The 14,239-nt window shown below is 39.8% G+C and overlaps 1 protein-coding gene across 2 annotated transcripts in view; it reads right to left on the bottom strand.

Annotated features, from left to right (window-relative positions):
- PAPD5 (PAP associated domain containing 5) overlaps nt 1-14,231 on the bottom strand; it is a 71,209-nt gene extending 56,978 nt beyond the window's left edge. Inside the window, exon 1 of one of the 2 annotated variants that reach the window (XM_006882510.1) lies at nt 13,978-14,231. The gene's annotated coding sequence lies outside the window, so the exon portion shown is untranslated. The remainder of the gene's footprint in view (nt 1-13,977) is intronic. The other variant, XM_006882511.1, reaches the window with a different exon arrangement.
- Nucleotides 14,232-14,239: the final 8 nt, after the last annotated feature.

Below are 14,239 nucleotides of genomic sequence, written 5' to 3'. Positions count from 1 at the left end.
AGAATAGTGCAACAATGAATGAGTGGAAGCCCAAAATCTCTGTAAATGTTTATGAAAATTAATAAAATATAATTATAGAAAAAAAAAAAGATGCCAGAAAAGACTGAAGCAAAAGGATTAGGGTTAGGGTTAATCATTGGGTTGCACAATTTGATGGGGGTGGGGTGAGCTGGTGAGGGAGACTGAAAGAATTTGTTCAAATTTGTATTAGAATTTTGTAAATAAATTAGTAGAGAGAAAAACAAGAAAAGAAAATCAAGGAACTCATGAAATATTATACAAAATGGGTGACCCTGGAGGACATTATACTGAGTAAAATATCTCAGTCACAAAAAGACAAATACTGCATAATGCCACTGTTATAAAAGGGGACTGACACCAGGGTTGAGGGGAGACAGAAAAAGATGGGATAAATAATGTATACTGTATTGAAACAGATGAGGGAGAGAACTGTTTAAAAGGGATATATGATTGGGTATTAGTGTTATAACAGGAGTCCAGAATGAAGGCTGCATAGTGAAGTAGACTTGGGGGCAGAGAGGGATTGTATTAACAACGAAATAATTTTTCTTTTACTTTTCAAAGAGAAGAGTGAATTGGGGGGAGGGGTGGGCAGGGAGAGAAGTGGAACAATAAATGAATGAAAATCCAAAGTCTCTGTAAACTTTCATTAAACTTATTTTTTTTTAAAAAAAAGGCTATGGCCCTATATAAACTTTGTAAGGAAACCAGTTTAAAAACAAACAAAAGGCTATGGTCCTCTTCTAAAAAAAAAAAAAGAACTGAAGACCAGAAGAGCTATATAATACGTGAAGAAAACAAAGGTCATTAAAAAGACGGAAAGAAGACCAAAATGGATTCTCAGAAGATAGTCTGAAAATTTCTTCTGAATGTAAAGAGGCAAAGGATTATGAAATAGAGTTGAATAGATTTCAAATGGCATCTTGAGAAGACAAAGCAAAGTATTAACATGAAATTGCAAAAAATTGGAGTTTAGAAATAAAAAGAGATGAACATGAGGAGCATGAAAAAACTGAAGAACAAATTCAAGCCTCGTACTGAAATTCTGTAGGGTCTATGGGAAAAATACTGAATGATGCAGGAAGCAATCTTCCTACTAGATGTATATATCCTAATGCAGTAAGATTTGGGGCACAATAGATACATACAAACTTACGATCAACACGGTATTATTTAGCAAAGCAAAGAAATGGAAACTACCCAAGTGTCTATCAGCAGAGGAATAGATAGAGAAACTATGGTAAAATCACAGAACAGAGTATGATGAAATGCTAAAATACAATAAATAATTCACAAAACATTATATAACTTAGATGCATCATGTTAGGCGAAATAATTCCGCAAAAAAGGGGCAAATATTGCATAAAAGCTAGGAAATGTCTTACAGATTCTTAGATGTTTACCAAGGGTGAGAAGTGAGGAAAAGAGTAATAATTCATACATAGATAATGGGAACATATTAAGACGAGGGAAAGGAAAGGCAATATCCAGTAAAGGGATGATAAGCAAAGTATCACTAAAAAAAAGAGAAGACACAGGGAGGTACAAAAAGATGACTAGAAATCAGAGGAAGTGAGGAAAATGTGATTACAATGTAGGTATTGGAATTAATATTCTGGAACAAAATGTGTCTGGTTGAGTGAAAAAGTAATTTTTATTGTAAACTTTTACCAAAATTAACAAAAAGTAAAGATGTCTATAGTAACTGTCTGTAAAAAAGGAAAAAGAGTATCACATTCACACTAAAGAGAACATTTCAGGATCTATCCTGCAGATCCTGAAGTATAATACTGTCATAAAAGGGTAATGCCCATATTCCTAAAAAGAACAATTAATACAACTACTATTCAAATTTATGCATCAATCATTAATACTAAATAAGGAATTGATGGTTTTTACCATTTTCTACAATTTGAAATGATCAAATTGATCAAGATGCACTGATATTAAGGGAGCTCTTGTGGTCTGGTGGCAAGAAGCTGCACTGCACGGTTCAAATCCACCAGATGTTGTGCTTGAGAAGGAGGGACAATCTCTTCCTGTAACAGTCAAATCCTATTTGGCGGTACATACACAAAAAAAGAATAAAAAAAATTCAATTTTAAAAAAAAGATGCACTGATAAAAGTGGTAGGTAACAAAGGATGGTAGCTGGGAAACATGGTTTTGACAACAGACACTACTCTGAAGATGATATTTGAAAGTTATGCAAGACAACGGCCTACCCATTGCAAATACCTTGTTTCAACAACATAAACTAATGAGCAAGTAGACTTCATGAGAAGGGATACACAGGAATCAAATGGTTTACATCGACAGATAAGAGACCTCAGAAAAGCTTGAGACCAATCAGAACAAGGCTAGGGATGCATTATGATCGGATTATCAAATATTCACTTACAGTTCAAATTGAAGCTAAGCAAATGGAAACAGGTTCACAAAAGTCAGAGTATAACTTTGAGATACCCCACCTGAATGTAGAGATCATCTCAAGACTAGAATCGATGCACGAAACACCAATGAGCAAAAGTCATCAAAGTTGCAGATGGTGTGCAGAATATCATACACAAAGATGGCAGGAGGTTATTAAAAAGATGAAAAAAAGATCAAAATGGATTTCAATGTGCAACAATAAATGAAAGAAACCCAACTTTTCTGTAAACTTTCATTAAAATCACAATCTTGCTTACCGTAGAGTCATTATTGACCCATAGGTGACCCTCTGGCAGGTTTTCAGAGGCAGTTAATTGCAGGAGAGGAGACTGCCCATCCTTCTCCTGTGGAGCTGCTGGTGGCCTCGAACCACGAGATTTCGGAATTGCAGTGCAGTTTCTTGCCACTAGGCCACAAGAGCTCCCTAAGTATCACAATAAAAATTTAAAAAACCAAAATGGCTGTCAGAAGAGATTCTGAAACTTGCTCTTGAATGAAGATTACGTAAAAAGATTTAAGAAATGATGATGTTAAAATAGCTGACTCAAGAATAAAATGTACAAAAAAAAAAAAAGAATAAAATGTACAAAGATTTAGAAAACCAAAAGGAAAGGATATACTCAGCATTTCTCAAGGAGAAAGAAGAAAAAACTTCAAAGCTTGTTGTGCTATGTTATTCTCTGGGCAAAATATCTCATGATGCAGAAAATGGCAAAAGATGATGAAAAGAATACAGAGTCATGAACCAAAAAGAACTGTTTCATGTTCAGCCATCTTAACAAGTGGCAGATGCTCAAGAACCAATGACAGTAAAGGAAATCACAGCTGTGATCACGACTAGTCCCACCTGCAATGTGAGCATTGACTTAAAAAAACAAAAAAGCTCCAGGAACTGATGGAATACCAGTTGTTTTAACAAATGAATGCATCACCAGATGCTCCCTTATCTAAGCCAAGAAATTTGAAAGACAGCTACTTTGTGCAACAATGAATGAATGGAAACCCTAAGTCTCTGTAAACTTTTATTAAAATTAACAAAAAAAGAAAGACAGCTACTTCACCAACCAACTATAAGAGACCCAAGTACAAGGCCATTCCAAAGAATGTTGATCTAACAGAATGCAAAAGGTACTGAACAGTATTAGTAACACTGGATCCAAATAACGTTTTTCTGAAGATAATTCAAAACTGGCAGCAGCAGCAGCAGCACTTCAATAGAGAACTGCCAGTCGGATTCAGAAGAGGGCAGGGAATGAAGGTTATTACTGAAGATGTCAGGCAGACCTTAGCTGAAAACAGAATCCTAGAAAGACATCTGCGTGTGTTTTATTAACTATGCAATGGCATCTAACTGTGTGGCTAATAATAATTACGGATAACTGTGAAAAATGTGGATTTAACTGTGTGTGCTTACACAGAACCGGCCTACAACCAAAAAGAAAAGAAAATTAGGGGGCACTGGTGGTTTAAAATCAGGAAAGATGCATCAAGGTTGTTTAGCAAATAATCCAGGAAGCCTAATACAAGGAAAACACAGCATTTGGACTGGTGAGGTTGAGTGTCTTTGAGTCGGAATTGACTCCTAGTCAACCCTCCAGTGGGTTTTTGGAGGCAGTAAATTGTATTGGAGGAGATTGCCCGTCTTTCTCCCAGAGAGCAAAAGCAGCAGATGAATACAAACTGCAGACAGCACAATTCCTTACCTAGTGGTGAAGACTTACTAACAACTTGCAATACGCAGATGACACACTGACATATTCCCATATGGTGAAAGGCCATACCAAAGAGAATCTGAAGCATATACAACCTTCAGTACGAATTATATCTCAACACAAGAAAAGCATAAATCCTCCCAACTGCCCCAATAAGCAACACCACAATGAAATGGCTACAAGATTGAAGATGTCGATTTCATTTTACTTGGACCGACAATCAATACTCATTGAATAATGAGTTGCAATGGGCAAAATCTGCTGCAAAGGAGAGAGAAATATTGATAGATTTGGGTGAAAAAAGTACAGAGTGCATTTGTTTTCCATTAAAAAATGTATGCACATTGTTTCAGGACAGTGATTATAACATTCTTGCTACTTCCTCTTTGTTCCCCATTTCCATTTTCACTTAAAACATTTTCATTACTATCAAGAATTTCTCAAAGTAGGAATGTAAGCTAAAATTGAATTAACGATGAGAAAGTTAATGTGGCAAATGTACCTGAGCTTTATTACACATATTAGAATGGCTCACATTCACAAACTGTTCATGAATTCCCTCAAACACTAGCAAGGAGGCGGAGTCTCACACATTGCTGGAAGGAATACGGTGCACTCATTGTGAAAGAGTTTCTTTTCAAGCTAAACGTGGACTTTTCATACAATCCAGCCTTCTTGGGAATTTATCCCAGAAAATTTGCATTCACACAAAAACACCTACAGCAATATTTATAGCAACCTTCTTTGGTAATAGCCAAAACTGGAAACAACCACAGTGTCTTTCAAGAGATTAATCATTAGACAACAAACAGTACATCCAACCCATGGAACACTATTGAAGAGAAAAAAAAGGAACAACCTATGATACATGCAACAATTTCAGTGGATCACAAGGGAATTAAAAGGGAAAAAAGTCTATTTCATAAGTTACATACTGTATTTATATACCACTCTCAACATTTAAAAAAAATTATAGATATGGTGATCAGGTAAGGGTTTGCTAGAGGGCTAAAATAAGCTAGCTCTGGTGGCACAGCCAAAGGTTGTGTTTTCTGAGGTTCAAATGCACCAGTGGTTCCTCAGAAGAACAATGGGCAGTTCCAAGGGAGGGTCAACAAGGAGTCAGAACTAACTTGAAAACAGAGAGGTTTTGTTTGTGGGTTTTTTGTTTGTTTTAACTTAGTTCACAAAGAGATTAGTTTTCACTAATTCATATTTTTCCTTCTTCCTCCTTCTCCAATTTACTTGATAATGCTTGCCCTGTTCCAAGCTGTCAATAGTCATGCATATAATTTATAATTCTTTCTTCCTTCAAAATTGTCTTTACTTTCACCAATTCCAGTGCAGTGAAGATGGTAAAGCATCTTTCATACTTTGGACATGTAGCTTGGCAATGCTAGTCCTTAGAAAGGGACATCATGCTTGGAAAGATAAAGGGTCAGCAAAGGAAAGGAAGACCCCAATGAGATGGACTGACATGGTGACTAGTCACTGACAAAGTAAAAGCATAGTGTGAGAGGTCTTTAAATTCTTGATGGTGTGGGTGGTGATTACAGAAATCTACAGATGTGTAACACACACACACACACACACACACACACACACACACACACACACACTCTCACTCACTCTACCCCAAGTACATGCAAAACTGGTGATATCTGAATACGGAACGGACTGTAACAATGTCAATTTCCTGGTTTCGATATTTAAGTAAGATGTCACCATTAGATGAAACTTGGTGAAGGACAGACTCTTCCTATGAATCTTTTTTGAAACATCTTATGAATTTTTATAGATTCCCAAATAGATAAAATTTAATAAAATCAAGTAAAAAAATTTTAAAAAGCAAAATACTGCTGAAGATCATCCAAAAAGTGATTAGAGAGCTGCTTGAAGTTCAGGTTGGGTTTAGAAAAGGCCATCACACCAGGGATATCACTGCTGAAGTCAGATGGATCTTAGCAGAAAGCAGAGAATACCAGAAATATGTTTGTGTTTTACTGACCAGGAATATGTCTATTTGAGTGGATTACAATAAACTGGTTAACAATGGGAAGAACTGGAATCCTGGAACATTTAATTATGCTCATACGAAACCTATACCTAGACCCAGAAGGTGTTGTCCAAACAAAGGAACACTGCATGGTTTAAAAATCAAAAAAGGTGTGCATCAGATGTATTCTTTTATCATACCTACTCAATCTGCATGCCCAGTAAATGATTTGCGAAGATGGACTCTATGTGGCATCAGGTTTGGAGAAAGACCCATCAACCACCTGTGTTATGTGTTAAAGCACAACTTTGCCTGCTGAAAGTGAAGAGGACTGGAAACACTTGCTGCAGATCAAAAACAGCCTTCAATATGGATTCCATCTCAACATTAAGAAAAAAAAATCCTCACCACTTGTTTGATAAGAAACATCTGATAGGTGGAGAAAATGATTTTGTCTTACTGGGTTCCAACAATCCACACCCTTGGCACCAGTAGTCAAGGAATCCAAAGACATGTTGCAGTAAGAAAGCCTGCTGTCAGGGATCTCTCCAACATACTGAGGAAAAAGGATGTCACTTTAGACTAAGTTGTACCTGATTCAGGCTGTGGTCTTTTCAATTACTTGCTATGCATCTGAGAGCTGGACAATGAGTAAGGATGACAGAAAAAGAATTTACGCCTTTGTGTTGAGGTGTTGGAGAAGAATACAAAACATCCCAGGGACTGCCAAAGAACAAATACTTTCTTGGGGAAAGTACAGCCAGGTGCTCGGTGGAGGCAAGGATGACAAAGCTTCATCTTACATATTCTGGGCATGTTTCTAAAAGAGGCTAGTCCTTGGAAGGGGACATAACGCTTGGAAAAGGTGGAGGTCAAAGAGAAGAAGACTCAACACATTGACTGACACAGTGACAACAGTACGCTGAAGCTGATGAGGACAGCACAGGATAGGACAGGGTTCAGATCTGTTGATCATGGAGTCACTGTCAGTTGTACTCAACTCAGTGGCACATAATAACTACAACATGTTTGAGATTTGCAGCCTCAGAAGTATGATGGAGGGTCACCATGAGCAGGGAATGACTTGGCAACAGTAGACATCCACAAAGTAAATGCGTAAGAGTTTAAGCACAGCACTTGAAACATGCAAAAAGGGCTACTTTTATTGAACACTTTTGTTAATAACATTTTCAAACCAAAAATATTGACTTCCCCCCCCAACAAAATGTATGTAATTATTTGAGCAGAAGGTATGCCTTAAAAAAGAAATTTCTGAATTTAGTTTCTAGATATAATGTGAAATCTATTGTGCCTACAGCAAGATAAAGGGTTTTGGTTGGATTTTTTGTTTGGTTTTTTTCTTTCTTTCAGATTTAAAGTTGTTCAAGTGAATAAAAAAAGGCAGGATACAACATAAATAGCTTTAAAACCAGGTTTCCAAAAAAATCTTCAACTGGAATTATTATGTGGCCCAAAGCCATATGGACTATACAGCAGCCACTTACAAGACTAAGTAATGTATCAAAAAGAAATAAATGCATCATTTTGTTGTTGGCTCCAAATTAAGGAAGGGTCTAGCTAAGAGGAGCAGCAACTTTAATAGATACTGTTATCAAAACCAATCCTTGTTATGATAGAGATGGCAAAGCTACATGAATTTTCTTAATCGTGTTCTGCTGCTAGGGAGTCTCTAGAAAATACTCTGACGGGTTGAGAGAACATTCCCTTTGCCAATCTATCAACTCCACAAGCAGGCCCTCAGGTGTCCAGTCAGCCCCCCAGAAAAGAGCAAAGGAGGTGTGTGCAAACAGCTGCTGGGAACTGTCCTGTAACCCTTCAAGATCTTCAAGATTCTCTGCTCAAATGTATGAGGGTAATATAGCTCTCTGGTATTGTCTTGTGATCCTGAGAGTTTTCAACACCAAAAGATCCTCAAACCAATTCAAATGAAGAACAAAATGCTGGGTTGTGGTTGTGTACCCTCCAGCCAGAAGTGATTCATAGCTGACCCTCTGGCTGGTTTTCAGAGGCAGTTAACCACACAAGAGGAAACTGCCTTTCCTTCTCCCATGAAATGCTGGTAAATGTGTACAAAAGCTTAATCTTCATCAGCTTCAGCAGATGCACGGATACCTAGTTATTGTTGACCTGTCTACACCACTCCTCTCAAACAAGTTATTTGCGCACCAACAAAAGAGGCCAGATCTGATCAGATCCCATATCAACAACAGAACACTTGAGTTCTCTGCCTATGGCCCCTTCTGGCCCTCCGTGGGAAAAGTTAAGATATACAGGCATCTAGCACACCAGGGCCAGAAATTTTCTATCACAGGCATCCCCCTTCCTGTTTAGATTTTTCTAGTATGTAGTACCTGGAGACATCCTCCTTTTCCTGCAATATATTTAAACTTTACAGAGTTATGGTGGCCTGGGGGGTAAGGGGCTGCGAGGTCAACACGAATGCATGCAGTTCAAAATCCACCAGCTGCTTCAAGGGAGAAAAATGGGTACTCTCTTCCCTTGTGACTGTCTCTGAAAACTCACTGGAAGGTTAGCTATGGACAGTTCTGATTCAACGGCATAAGACAATTACATCCAAGCACTATTTCTTTTTGCTTTACATCAGTTTAAAACGTAGTAGAGGTTGAGAAAGATTCCACAAACTGAAATGCCAATGTGTCCGACAGTAACAATTCTCACCAGTCACAGATTTTACATATAAAATGGAAACTGTACCATTAATTTAATTAACAGGATTACCCATACAGGATTTTGGGAGATTCTCAAATGTGAATCACACCTGTTAATACAGAATTTACACTGTAGTAATCCAACGCTTTAATGGACAGATCAGAAACAAACATTTCAGTACTCAAATGCACCATTTTCAGTAACCTTAAATTTCAGTAACTAGAGCAATTAGCTGTAACATATTTGAGATTGTGAGGATGTTGCAGGATAGGATCGCTTCAAACCGTGGTCAGCTGGTGGCACACAACAACAATAACAACAACAACAACAAAAGGGTCACAGTTTACAAAAGAATTATATGGTGGGAGCTCTGGTGGCCAGTGGCAAGAAGCTGCACTGTAATCCTGAAGGCCCACAGTTTGAGGCCACCAACTGCTTCACCAGAGAAGGATGGGCAATCTCCCGAGTGCTTTACTGCCTCTGAAAACCCACTGGAGGTTCAGCTACGGGTCGGTTCCAACACAATGATACACAACAACACAACACTGGCAAAAGCACAAAAAATTAAACTTAGGGGCAAGTACTTAGAATGAAGCCCCTAGCTTCTTTCATACATAGCCTATGTTAATCTGTTCAACTGCTTTGCAGCACAGCTGGAATGCCAGTAGAAATAACTTCTAATGCCAGAGCTGGGTTGCACTAACAAACCAAAGGCTCAGTTCAAGTCCACCAGCTGCCCTGAGGGAGAAATACATGGAATCTCCTCCTGTGCAATTTACTACCTCGGAAAACCCACTGGAGGGTCAGCTAAGAGTTGGTTCCAACTCAACAGTGGCGAGAGTGAGAAGTATCAAAACTAACACGCTGCTCTTGGTTTACGAGGCCCTCAAGTGCAGTGTGCAGTGTTAGGACGGGGCACAGGGAAGGACACCAGGTTCTGCAAAAGTGAGACTACCTCAGCTCCCAGACTTCAACTCCCTTCTTGACAGTTCAATTTTTTTTTTAAATTTTATTATTTGTGTGTGTACTGCCAAATCAGATCTGACTGGTACTGGAGGAGATTGCCCCTCCTTCTCCAGCAGAGCATCTGGTGGATTCGAACTGTTGACAGTTCAATTTAAACTTTACCTTGTTATCCTTTGCCCAAAGAGCTGTCTCTCTAGCTTTTGTTTTAAATGGTAATGTCAACACTTCCCTACTTGCTCAAGTTCAAAGCTATAGTATGATCACTAAATCTAATAAAAAAAATTAAAAAATGTTCTTTAGCCTCCTATTATTCACTCTACCTTATTCCTTAAACCTGATTTTCCCCAACAAGGATTTCTTGACATTCCACAGCCAAAGTCACAGTCTGAAACATTTTGGACAAGTCATCCAACATCCTGGAAAAACACAGACCTGGAAGTGGGACAACAAAAACCTATCTTCGTGAGCTTATTATACAAGCACCTTCCAAGTGTCTGGACATCAGAGCTCAAGACCAAGGCTCCCTATGCTTGCTACTTTATGTCATCCTCTCTTTCTCCAGGGTAATCATTAAATCCTTAAGGATTCCAGTTCCACTTCAAGAGTTGGAAAGACTGCAATCTACACAAGTCTTAGAGGGGAACAAATATCAAGTGGAAGCAAACGGAAAAAGAAGAAAGAGAAACAAACAACCCCCTGGGTCTGTGGGTCCAGGAGGAAATAGGCTGAGATGGTGAGGCAAGGGGAAGATATTTTGAAAGAGAACCATGATGACTTTAAGGTGAAACCAAAATGTCTCTCTTTATAGTAAAGAACTATCTATTTTGACAAGGGTAATGTAGTTTTAATTACTAACAATAATCTTATATTACCTACTATTAAATGTCTTGTGATGTACTGTGTAAACCTTTTGCTTAGAGTATCATTAAATCATTTTTACAAATCAGGAGATTATTGGCTTTCCGGGGAAGATAACAAATTTGTGAATTACAAAAAGGTGTTAATAATTTCCTACTATAAGGTCACTGTGAGTCAAAAATCAACTCAACAAATTTGGTTTGAACTTCACTATAAGAAACTGCATACTTTGAAAACTAGAGAGCAAGATTAAAGATTATTTTAAAATATTTGTCAGTAACTGGTGGTAAAAGACAGTTGTACCCGACAAAATTTCCAGTTTAGAGGCTCATGTGCCATACAATTGGATTCTGGAAAATGGTTTCTCTTGTCTTGGTAAAGGCTGGGTGTGGGCTGTTAGGTTGTTTTGTTCTGGTCTTAACTGTGCGTGAGATGAACACAGCGGTAAAGTACTGGTATGTCAATTTGCTATACTGAAGTAACTTGGGGTTGCTGTGATGCTGAACGTTCTGCCACTGCTGTGTCAAACACCATAATGGTTATCCATCATGGACAGTGTTTGGTGGTGGTGGAGAGCTCCCAGACTGATTCAGGTTAGGAAGCAGAAGTGGCATCCACTTCTTAAAACACACGCCTCTGGAAACTCTATGAACTTGGAGAAACGACGACAGTTACTGAATAGGGTTCAGGACTTTTCATCATAAGGTCGCTTATTGGTTGTGCTCAACTTGATGGCAATCAACAACAATATCCATTTAATAGGTAAGAGGAAGCACATATAGTAAAAGGAAAATTAAGTATAAACTAGTTAAGCACATATGCAAGAGTTCAGAGAAGTAAAAAAAAAAAATCAAGAACTCGGGCAACGGGAAAATTCAGGATTCTTGAGTGAATCTTAAATGAGTGTTCAGTGCTGAGAAAGTAAGTTGAAAGCCCATTTGGTTGACAAAAGAAAAAGACGAAATAAGAGACATACTACAGAGTAAGTGTATATGCTAAAGTCAGTTCTCCTTCACTTTTCATGTACTTTTGTCTAGTCTGGCTCTAGCCTGTCCATTCAGAAGCCAGAGACCATTATAATTTGTTAACCTATCAGCTAAGAGTACAGAAAAGATTTGTGTTATCTTTTCTACACCTAATCATAATAATGTAACAATGATGTATTTTAAATTCAAAGTTTTAATTATCTGTATTAAAAATGGCAAAACTTAAAAAAAATTTTTAAAAAATTTTAAAAAATGGCAAAACTTCTTGAAATGTTAAGAAATCAGGATCCAAACATCAAAATAAGAAATCTGAGGCATCACTTACATTTTGTAAAACCTTAAGAATTTAATATATTTTTCTAAAGTGGAAGAAAGATCCTTAGGCCTGAGATTTTGGCATAACTGTTGGGATCACCTAGAGGAGGAGGTAATAGAAGGGAAAGTCAGATGGTGTGATAAGCACCTGTTTCAAAACAGGTTCACAGTTTTTTAAACGGGAATCCCTCTGGGATATGGAAATTAATCCTAAATTCCTTTGAGAGCACTATAGGAAACAGGAACAAGTACTTCCATTCTTACAGTGCCCGATACATTAAATAGCAAGTGGAAGAGAGAATAATTTCTAACCTTCCAAAAAAAGTGGCAGCTGACATTTGGGATGCAGACCATGTATTTGTTTTTTTTTAAAAAAAAAACTCATAAGCAGAGATTTCAGTAAATGCAATTAAGGAACTTCTAGATTTTAGCTGACAGCGATTACTTAACTCAGTGATTACTTAACCAGAACTTGTCCCCGTGAAACGAAACTACACCAGAACCCCTGATACCAATTCGCTTGTCACTGAGCTTGACCTGGAAATGCTTACAAGCTAGAACCACAAGCATTTTATTAAGCTTTGGTAACCACGGAGCATGCTAAAGTTTAGCAGCAAGAAAATCCAACTTCACAGGATTCCTCTTTAGAAAGTGAAGGTAAATTTGACATGTACCGGAGCACCAGTCAGCTGCACTTTCTTTCCATAAAAGGTGGAAACTGTAATCAACTGGAGCACACATGAGCCCATGAGGAGTGAAACCTACCAACTCATTTTACTCAAATCTTCAAAAAGGGCAGCTCTAAATGGGTGGATCTAAGAAAAGGCTTTTACACCCGATTACTAGCAAAAAAAAAAATGAAAAGCTAATTTGAAAGTCTCATTCTCCACACTCACGGCACATGTACACACAAAGGATACAATCAAAAAGCCTTGTTTTACAAAAGAAAATTATTCACAACATGGAGCCTCCACCAGAATGGAAATCTAGCTGGAAACCTTTCCCTGCTTTATGTACATAATTCACTAGAGGTCAGGTAAGATTCCATTTTGTAAGAGCTGAACTTTAAACAGAAAGTCATTCATGGTGCAACGTTCACTTATTAGCATAGTTACCCCTAGACCGAAAAGCACTGGCTGCCTCTGCCAAGATGACTTGACAGTGAGCAGCTGGGGCCCGTGGACCATGAACTCCTGGAAAGTTCTATCAGGGCCTCAGAAGCACAGCTCCCCACCTCCACCGGCCTGAACTCAGCTGTCATCTCATTCTTCCTTTTCCACAGCGCATTTCTAACACAGAAAACTGGAGGAGACCAAGGAGAAAATAGGCCCAAGGGCCAAGAACAGGCAATGCCTCAGAGGACAGACATGATTCCTGCTTGGCACTGGGGAAGGGAGGGGGGGGGGGAGGGGTGGTTAGCACAGGAATCCAGAATTAAGGTTGCATAGAGAAGTGTACTCGGGGTGGGGGTGGGGGGAAGGGGGGGGAGGTACATTCTGGATGTTTCTATTCTTGGCAAGGGAAGCACTTTCAAGTCTTGTACCATCCAAAGACACCGAGAATGAATGATGTGCCTACGATGTGCAATCCCATTCCGGGGAGTGATGTGGAGGAGGCTGGTGTGGCTGGCTGGCTGGCCGGCCTGAGGGTGGACTGGGAAAAGTCTTATTTGACAGGGAGGAAAAGTGTGAATGGACAGGGAGGGTCTGGCGAAGGTGTGGATGACGAAGGGAGGTGTGGATGAGAGCTGATGGGGATGTTCGGAGGGGGAAAGCAGCAAAAGGTGTGCATGGCGAGGGAGGAGTGGGTGACCAGGAGGTGAAAAGAAGGGCATCGGTGCAATGGAAATGAAGGCAGACAGAGACGGTGATGTGGGGAGGGGAGTGTCTCCTCCCCGACACCCCTGCCTACCGGGGATCCCCCTGCCTACCGGCGACCGCCCTGCCGGCGTGCAGCCCGCGGCGCGTGTGCATGGAGCAGGCCGCAAGGCCCCCACTCACCCCACTACGCCCTGGTTGTAGTTCCGCCGCTTCCACGGGGTCCCGCTGTACACGCCCCCGCCGCTGTCGGCCCGGCCGCCCCCAGCGGCCCGCCCCCCGATGGGCTGCAGCAGGCTGTAGTTGAGTCCGTACGTGCTGGCCTTGTTGTCGCGCTTCCTCTTGTTGCTGCTGCCCGAGGCCGGGTCGCCCGGCTCCGCAGTGGGTGCGGCGGCCGCCGAGTGTGGCGAGGAGGCCGCCGAGGTGGGGGAGGCCGCCGAGGGGC

The sequence above is a fragment of the Elephantulus edwardii genome, unplaced genomic scaffold (assembly GCF_000299155.1).
Source record: "Elephantulus edwardii isolate Elephantulus edwardi_28Jun2011 unplaced genomic scaffold, EleEdw1.0 scaffold00021, whole genome shotgun sequence".
In the NCBI taxonomy this organism is placed as follows: Eukaryota; Metazoa; Chordata; class Mammalia; order Macroscelidea; family Macroscelididae; genus Elephantulus; species Elephantulus edwardii.
The sequence above is the reverse complement of the archived record's forward strand: the minus strand, read 5'-3'. Positions and strand labels throughout refer to the sequence as shown.